Raw genomic sequence first — 9325 nt, forward strand, 5'->3', positions numbered from 1 at the left:
CGGTGACGTAGACCTCGGTTCGGTGCGAACATCGCGAACGTTCTATAGAGAGCAGGTTACCACAGTGATTAATGATCACTAAATTCCGTACTGAACACCACTACATGAGATAAGTGAGCGTCTGCGTGTGTGTGTGTGTGTGTGTGTGTGTGTTTCTGTCACTACTGCTTGAGAACAATTGTTGCTAAAAGTGGAAAATCATTCCCGCACCAAAAGATTAATCCTAAATTACCTGTGTAACTGAATCTGTGGATTATAGTAATTATTCGTTCAAGTACGAAGAAATAAAAATCCAGCCCAAAGTGAAGTAAGTGATCTGTAGTTTGTCGTTATAAAATATACAATGGAAAGAAATGACCTCGGTGCAGTGGTAAGCTCTACACTTATTCAGTTAAAGGGATGGGAATAAGGATGAGTTGGGATTGAGTTCTCCATGATTTTGCATTACTGTGTTCTTGCCTATTTCGGCACAACATAACATAAATATTATTCACGACATTGTGAAGCAAATTTCCATTGAAAATATGTAAATTACTTGTTTTGGTATTTCTGCATTTATGTAGACGTAATATGATGAAAAAGAGTCATTAAAGGAAATACTTAGCTCCAGCTTCAGAAATATGTATCCTATTTTGTACCAGCAACATGCATACTTATTTAAGTGGGAATATACTTATAAATGTTTATTTAATATAGGGAATTTGTCAATAATTGTGAATCACTGAGGTCAAAAATCCCTCTAATAATATGAAACACTTGCATTGATAAAATTCAGTAAACGTCAATTCACAAAATTACTACATTAACCCAAAAGAATTTCCACGTTTTCTTCAGTTTCTTAAAGAAATTATCAAAGACATGCAAACAATACATTAATTTATGATGAAAAATGAACATAGCGCTAGGTAGCACAGAGTTCGTAATATTCAGTGCTAAGAACTCTTACCATCATCAACTTTGTAACCTGACATCTGGAGAATGTCATTTTCCGCTTGGCTTATCGTTTACAGGTTACGTCTGGAGCATCACCAGCAATGGTCCAGCAGTACTTTGCCAAAATAGCAGATGACCACTTCCCTGTGTACCTCTTCTCCGACCAGCAAAATCCTAACGAAATCGCTATCTGCATTCGTCCGAAACTATTCCACAATCACAAGGGGAGAATTTGAAGTGGTCATGAAGAAAGTGTATTTCAGAGACATATTACACTCAAGCTCTTCAATACATGACAACAGTTAATCCACATGACCTTTATATTTTTGTGCTCTTTCATTTCCAGAGATTTTGAAACTAACATATTTAAAACATTCCCAGATAGCCTTATCATCATGTGACATTTCTCCAAATTCCTTTCCTCTGAACAACTCTCGAATCTCTGGGCCAACGATGAAAACCTCTTTGAGACTTTTGCCCTCTAGTTACCTACAGGCCTCGCCTTCGTGATTCATTTTCTTTACAAAATTTTTCGGGTGTCACGTAAAAATCACTTTAAAACAAAACTTCATAACAAGTTACAATCACTACAACCTACAATATAAAATGAAATCAGATATTGAACTGCTACTATCCAAGAGTTAATCTTTTTATTTTATTGTTACAACCTTGTCATGTGTAACAATTATAAATACTTTGACAGTAAATTTCTTCTCTCTTCCTCTATGAATGGAAACATTTACAAAACCGAAACCAGAGCTAAGTTTTAATTTTTTCTCATATTCATCAACAGCACAATGTTGTCTATAAGTATTGCTAGTTCCACAAAATTTACATTTTCACGGTTGTGCAGTGTAAGTGGCGTGTCGCTGTTCCTAGAGACAAAGAAAGAAAGAGAGAGAGAGAGAGAGAGAGAGAGAGAGAGAGAGAGAGAAATAGGGTGGAGGGGGGCATGAGGATATCACGCCATGGTGCAGAGTCCAAAGTCTGTAATTGTACCTTGATGTGTGCGAGTCACGGTAGTTATCTGAAAAGATTTTGCGGTGCAGTGGTCTGAGCGCATTGCTCCCACAAAGAGTCGGCAGCCAGCTGAGGAAGGCGAGCCCGGCTGGTGTCGCAAGGACGCGTAAACAAGGGCAGGAAGGCCGTTCCCTTCCGCTACTATATTTAGAGGAAGTGCTAACCTCCAGCGCTGTGCTGGGCAAGTACGTCGAAATCTGCACACGCAGAACAGTCTACTGGCGAGAAGCTAGATGAATACCGAATTACAGAACAACAGAGCGATGGTAGAGGCTGTGCTATTCGTGTCTACAAGATAAACTATCGCTTCTGGAAAACACATGCATTCTCCACCAAAAGAACAGAAAACATAGGTCTCTTTCAGTTTGATTTTATTTATTTGGCTCCGAATAAACATTTTTTGGATAATCTTTGCAGAACCAGATGCGTTACATTCTCCAGTGAAAAAAGTAGATGACTGTAATGACTGCCGTAGTTGTCCTTGAGAGACACTATACGTACCGTTTCCTTTCTACAGCGGTTTCAATTCAGATGTTTAACTCATGCACATCAATTATTAGGAAACAATTCGAAAGGAAACTTAACGAAACATCCATTTATCACAAACACATTTGTTTGCATTAATATTTAAACATTACTGTTCATGTTATTCCAAAACAAAAAACAACCCAGCATACTCTACATACAGAACGTAATGTTTAAGTGTTAACAGAAACAAATGGATGTTCCCTTATGTTTCCTTCCGAATTGTTACCTAATAATTGTAATGTGCCACACCTAATCAGTTCCTCAAGCTGAAATGTACGAGTTAAAAATATGAATTGAAACCGTCATAGAATCGAAACGGTGTTTTTCCATGCGTGGGTTTCTATTCAAAATAATATGTAATTACTCCCTTCTACAAGTCCTCGAGTTTGTAATGGGAATTTCCGAATACCCTGTATATTTAGTCTTATGTACGCTGAGACATAAATGATTCGATACGCCGATACAAATATGCACAAAGCATAAGAGGATGAAGGTGACTGGCAATGATGTTCACCTAGACCACAGCTGTCACAGTGGCTTCGATTACTACCACAGATCCAATGGAAGCCCACGTGAATGTCCCCCTACGTCCTTGGTGCGGTGCATGTTTCTAGCAGCCATTCGCTTGGATGACCGTAAATTGAGACACTACCGTCGACCTGGTCTAGCAAGAGACGACATTCATCCGACCAGGCGACGTTTTCATTATTGATCCACTGTTGTATCTGGGGAAATCGTTAGGTCAACATGGGAACACTTCGGAGTTGCCTACCGCAGAGCCAGGCGTTCAACAATGTGCACTAAACGGTGTGCGCCGAAACACTTGTGCCAACACCATCAATGTAGTCCGTCGTCAGACGTGTCACAGATCGATCTGTAATGAGGTGTGGACGTCCAACACCGTATCACCTACTCGTTGTTACGCTGTCCTTCAACCACTTTCCATAGATTCTCACAACACTAGCAAGCGAACAGTCGACCAGCATCGCCGTTGCCGAAATACTCTTTCCTAGGTCCCAGCAACACGCCTTTTGTCAAACACATCTATGTTAGTGGATTTCTTCATTCGCGGCCCATATCGTTGCTAAGCACTAGGCGACATTCAGCCTCGCAATGGGCATTGGTCATAATGCTTTGGCTCATCAATGTAGCTGTACATTTCAGTAGATATAACGTTACGTATGTTAACTGTGAAGTAAAATACTCAATCTTTGGTGAAACATCATTCGTCGTCAATATTTTGAAACACTGCGAAATGCTGGTAAGAGCCGTCAGTCGATTTGTATCAGTCTGCGCCAGTTGAGCGACAGATATTTCCCGAAACTCAATGCAAAATACACTGTTCAGTCTAACATTTTGACCACCTACCTAGTGGCCAGATTGTCCGCCTTTGGCACGGGTAACTGCGGCCACAGGTCATAACATGGAAGCAGTGAGGCCTTCGTACGTCGCTGGAGGGAGTTGGTATCACATCTGCACACACAAGTCATCTAATTCCCTTAAATTTCGGGAAGGGGGACGATGAGTTCGGGCACCCCAGATGTGTTCGATCAGGCTCAGATCTGGCGAGTTGGAGGGCCAGCACATCAATTGGAACTTGCCACTTTGTGCCTCGAAAACTCCATCACACTCCTGGTCTTGTAACACGGCGCATTAATTTGTTGAAAAATGCCACTGCTGTCGGGAAACATTACAGTTATGAAGGGGTTTACGTGATCCGCAACCAGTTATGATACTCCCTGGCCGTCATGGTGCCTTACACGAAATCCACTGGACCCATGCATGCCCATGCGAATGTTCCCCAGAGAACAATGGAGCCGCCGCCAGCTTGTCTCCGTCCCGCAGTACATGTGTCAAGGAGCTGTTCCCATGGAAGACGACGGATTCACGCCCTCCCATTGGCATGATGAAGAAGGTGTCTGGATTCATCAGATCACGCAAACGGTCTGCTACTGCGAAAACATCCAGTGCCGGTGGTCACGTGGCCATTTCAGCCGTAGTTGCCAATGTTGTGTTCTTAACATTGGTACATGCATGAGTTATCGGTTGCAGACGTCCATCATTAGGATTCTGACACACATGTACTCTGTCGAGCTTTAAAGTCTGATGTTAGTTCCACAACAGTTCGCCACCTGTCCTATTTTTCTGTTTTACCAGTCAACCCAGACATCTGATAGCTCTAATTAGGGGTGGCCACTCAACCCCATGACCCCTGGACATGGTTTCACATTCGTTTCACAAGTATTGAAGACACTCACCACAGCAGTCCTCAAACAAGCGACAAGTCGTGTACTTTCTGAAATGCTCATGCCAGGCCTCTTGGACATCATAATAGTAGTGGTTCAAAGTTCCTTTTGATGCATTTTGTTAGTGCAGGTTGCCTACATCAGGCGCAGGTACGTACTCAGCGCCAAACCTATTGTTCTCCTTTGATTGACAGGTACTTAACCGATTGTTCTGCTAAGAGGATCTTTCATTTTGATTGACAGGCACGTAACCTATTGTACCGCCACCCTCTCCCAGCCCCCCCTCCCACTCCTCTCAGGAAACCTTCCAACTCGCTGCTATAGGTACACTTTAAGGACTGAGTTATTGGAATAGCCTCTCTCACACTTATCAATTTGATTGACTACTTAATTAAATTGATCAGTTAATAACCTCTTCCCCTCTGGTAAACCCTTTCCCCTCCCACACTCTGTCAGCCACTGAGGCCAAGCGGTTCTAGGCGCTTCAGTCCAGAACTGCACTACTGCTATGTTCGCAGGTTCGAATCCTGCCTCAGGCACGGATGTGTGGAATGTTCTTAGGTTAGTTAGGTTTAAGTAGTTCTAAGTTCTAGGGGACTGATGACCTCAGATGTTAAGTCCCATTTGAACCATCCCACGCTCCCTCCCAGAAACTGATGGGAAAAGACTGAGTTGATCGGCAATTTGGAGGGATTTCGATTGTAGTGTATGAAATATTGCTTAAACAATTAATACAATGTATAGACTATTGTTTACTTATTATTACAGAGTATGGAAAACAGTTTATTAATTTGGTTAAGAATTTGTCCAGAAATCGATTGCTGTGTATTTAATATTGTTTAAACAATTTAGACAATGTGTGGTATATTGTTTATTTTGCGAGTATTATTGCAAATGTAGATAGATGACTGTGCAGTACGTCCATTCATTGTTAATTCTCAAACACATACATCAAAATATACCAGACAGTGCTATATATATTTCTAGCACCTAGAGCATAGTGCATAATTTACGATCTATATCTATGCAGATGGGAGTCACAGAGCATTCTCGCAGTCTTAGGATAAAATTAGAGATTGAAAGACCCCCTCACACTGTCTTAGACCAGTCCGCACTGCAGCACTGTTACCGATTTAATCTGCAGCTGACCAGAAGTAGACTGCTACATCCCACATCTCGTGAATGAATTAACCTTGCCAAATACTCACCCATCCAAGTGCACAAGATTTTCCTCAGATGCGTCCATGTCGAGGAGGTTAGCACTCCATATCGATGTATAGTAACAGATTTGAAAGTGTTGTGATGTAATACCAGGCAGTTAAGAAGAACAAGAATCGGGCGATTGTTATGCATGATGGAGCTCCAGACAGATGGAGTTCGAAGCATTTTACGTAAATCAACTCTGATATCAATTTTAAAGTATTGTTCTAGTGACTGGGATCAGTACCAGGAGGGTATTGGTAAGAGGAAAAATAAACAATGGACTCCTAAGGCTACACGGTTCTACACTTAAAACAGGCTATAATGTTAGATCGCTTGAGTTTCTGACCTATCAGTCGTGTGGAATGCAGTGCTGTTAATATTCCATTGCAAGAAATATATTTCCAGTGCATGACATACATCCTTCTTCGAGGCTTCTCTAAGATAAACTACGGTAACATATTGTAAAAAGAAAAAACTACTTCCTTAAAACAGTGGCTCTGTGTGATACATGCACAATACAGCTTTCCAGAGATGTACAGAGTCCACTGTTCACATCCGATCACAGTTCAGAAATTATACTATGCCCACATCAGTCCTATATAAAATGATCGTTAGTAATGGAGAATATCTCTTACAAGGAAGCAGATAAAAGCATAGCAGAAGCATCGGACATGTGAAATTACAAGTCATTCCGCAACAGACTCTGCAAACAGCACATCTTTCAGGCAGATGTATGCACAGGGATTGCAGTGTCTCACAAACACCTATCCCATAGTTATGAAACTGAAGTATCGATTTTACACCCAAGATGCCACAGGGGAACGGAAAACATGGCATAAACCTTCGTTCGTTTAGAGGAATGTGTCACGTTTCATCACACATGAGATGGAAGTCCTCTCATGACAAAGAGGTTTACTGTTAACGATGGCAAGTAGGCATTGCTCTAAGACCCACACAAATGGCTCTGAGCACTATGGGACATAACTTCTAAGGTCATCAGTACCCTAGAACTTAGAACTACCTAAACCTAACTAACCTAAGGACATCACACACATCCATGCCCGAGGCAGGATTCGAACCTGCGACCGTAGCGGTCGCGCGGTTCCAGACTGTAGCGCCTTTAACCGCTTGGCCACCTCGGCCGGCAAGACCCACACAGAACACGCGATTGTATAAGAGTCGAACGCAGGATATGTCATTTAACTGATGCATCCTGACAGATCATCGAGAAAAAATGGTCAAATGACCTACAGCGACTTCTCTCTCTCTCTCTCTCTCTCTCTCTCTCTCTCTCTCTCTCTCTCTCTCTAGAATGCATCATCGGTCTACCATTAAATCGTACGTAGTCACAACTCCATCTCAACCGACCAATCCATCCACTCTATGTCATCCTTTAACGCAGATGCAAGTAATTTTAGAGGCAGATGATTCTGTCTTCCTGAAAAGCGTCAAATACAGTAGTCAGCTAGCGTGTACCACTGTATTTCAATAGACATAAAGTATAATGCTGCCTCGAGGGAAAAAAGTGAACGTTTGCCTGGTTCTCTTTGCTCCTGTGTCGACGTTATCTCAGATTCCTCTTGCTGTCGCATACTTGTTCCCATGTACAAACAGTTTTGCGCCAACCAGAAGACATGCAAGTACTTCCTCAATTTGCCAGCATTTTGGTGAATATTCCATCAATATATACATATTTTCCGCAATACTACAGATTTTTTATGTCAGTTCTACCTATGCGATTATGACATAACCTCTTGTTACAGCCGGCCGGAGAGGCCGTGCGGTTATAGGCGCTACAGTCTGGAGCCGCGAGACTGCTACAGTCGCAGATTCGAATACTGCCTCGGGCATGGATGTGTGTGATGTCCTTGTTAAGTGTTTTTTCAATGAAACGTAGTCTTTGGTTAGCCTTTCCCACAACATTATCTAAGTTGAAACTTCCTGGCAGATTAAAACTGTGTGCCCGACCGAGACTCGAACTCGGGACCTCTGCCTTTCGCGGGCAAGTGCTCTACCAACTGAGCTACCGAAGCACGACTCACGCCCGGTACTCGCAGCTTTACTTCTGCCAGAACCTCGTCTCCTACCTTCCAAACTTTACAGAAGCTCTCCTGCGAACCTGCAGAACTAGCACTCCTGAAAGAAAGGATATTGCGGAGACATGGCTTAGCCACAGCCTGGGGGATGTTTCCAGAATGAGATTTTCACTCTGCAGCGGAGTGTGCGCTGATATGAAACTTCCTGGCAGATTAAAACTGTGTGCCCGACCGAGATTCGAACTCGGGAACTTTGCCTTTCGCGGGCAAGTGCTCTACCAACTGAGCTACCGAAGCACGACTCACGCCCGGTACTCACAGCTTTACTTCTGCCAGAACCTCGTCTCCTACCTTCCAAACTTTAAGGAAGCTCTTCTGCGAACCTGCAGAACTAGCACTCCTGAAAGAAAGGATATTGCGGAGACATGGCTTAGCCACAGCCTGGGGGATGTTTCCAGAATGAGATTTTCACTCTGCAGCGGAGTGTGCGCTGATATGAAACTTCCTGGCAGATTAAAACTGTGTGCCCGACCGAGACTCGAACTCGGGACCTTTGCCTTTCGCGGGCAAGTGCTCTACCAACTGAGCTACCGAACCACGACTCACGCCCGGTACTCACAGCTTTACTTCTGCCAGAACCTCGTCTCCTACCTTCCAAACTTTACAGAAGCTCTCCTGCGAACCTGCAGAACTAGCACTCCTGAAAGAAAGGATATTGCGGAGACATGGCTTAGCCACAGCCTGGGGGATGTTTCCAGAATGAGATTTTCACTCTGCAGCGGAGTGTGCGCTGATATGAAACTTCCTGGCAGATTAAAACTGTGTGCCCGACCGAGACTCGAACTCGGGACCTTTGCCTTTCGCGGGCAAGTGCTCTACCAACTGAGCTACCGAAACGCGACTCACGCCCGGTACTCACAGCTTTACTTCTGCCAGAACCTCGTCTCCAAACCTGTAAAGTTTGGAAGGTAGGAGACGAGGTTCTGGCAGAAGTAAAGCTGTGAGTACCGGGCGTGAGTCGTGCTTCGGTAGCTCAGTTGGTAGAGCACTTGCCCGCGAAAGGCAAAGGTCCCGAGTTCGAGTCTCGGTCGGGCACACAGTTTTAATCTGCCAGGAAGTTTCATATCAGCGCACACTCCGCTGCAGAGTGAAAATCTCATTCTGGAAACATCCCCCAGGCTGTGGCTAAGCCATGTCTCCGCAATATCCTTTCTTTCAGGAGTGCTAGTTCTGCAGGTTCGCAGGAGAGCTTCTGTAAAGTTTGGAAGGTAGGAGACGAGGTTCTGGCAGAAGTAAAGCTGTGAGTACCGGGCATGAGTCGTGCTTCGGTAGCTCAGTTGGTAGAGCACTTGCCCGCGA

General features: G+C 43.6%; 1 non-coding gene across 1 annotated transcript; it reads right to left on the bottom strand.

Annotated features, from left to right (window-relative positions):
* Window positions 1-8488: 8488 nt before the first annotated feature.
* On the bottom strand, window positions 8489-8563 carry Trnas-cga (transfer RNA serine (anticodon CGA)). Its single transcript has one exon. It is a non-coding gene; the product is annotated as a tRNA-Ser (tRNA).
* Between the last annotated feature and the right edge of the window lie 762 nt (window positions 8564-9325).

This window comes from Schistocerca cancellata, chromosome 6, assembly GCF_023864275.1.
Source record: "Schistocerca cancellata isolate TAMUIC-IGC-003103 chromosome 6, iqSchCanc2.1, whole genome shotgun sequence".
Taxonomy (NCBI): domain Eukaryota; kingdom Metazoa; phylum Arthropoda; class Insecta; order Orthoptera; family Acrididae; genus Schistocerca; species Schistocerca cancellata.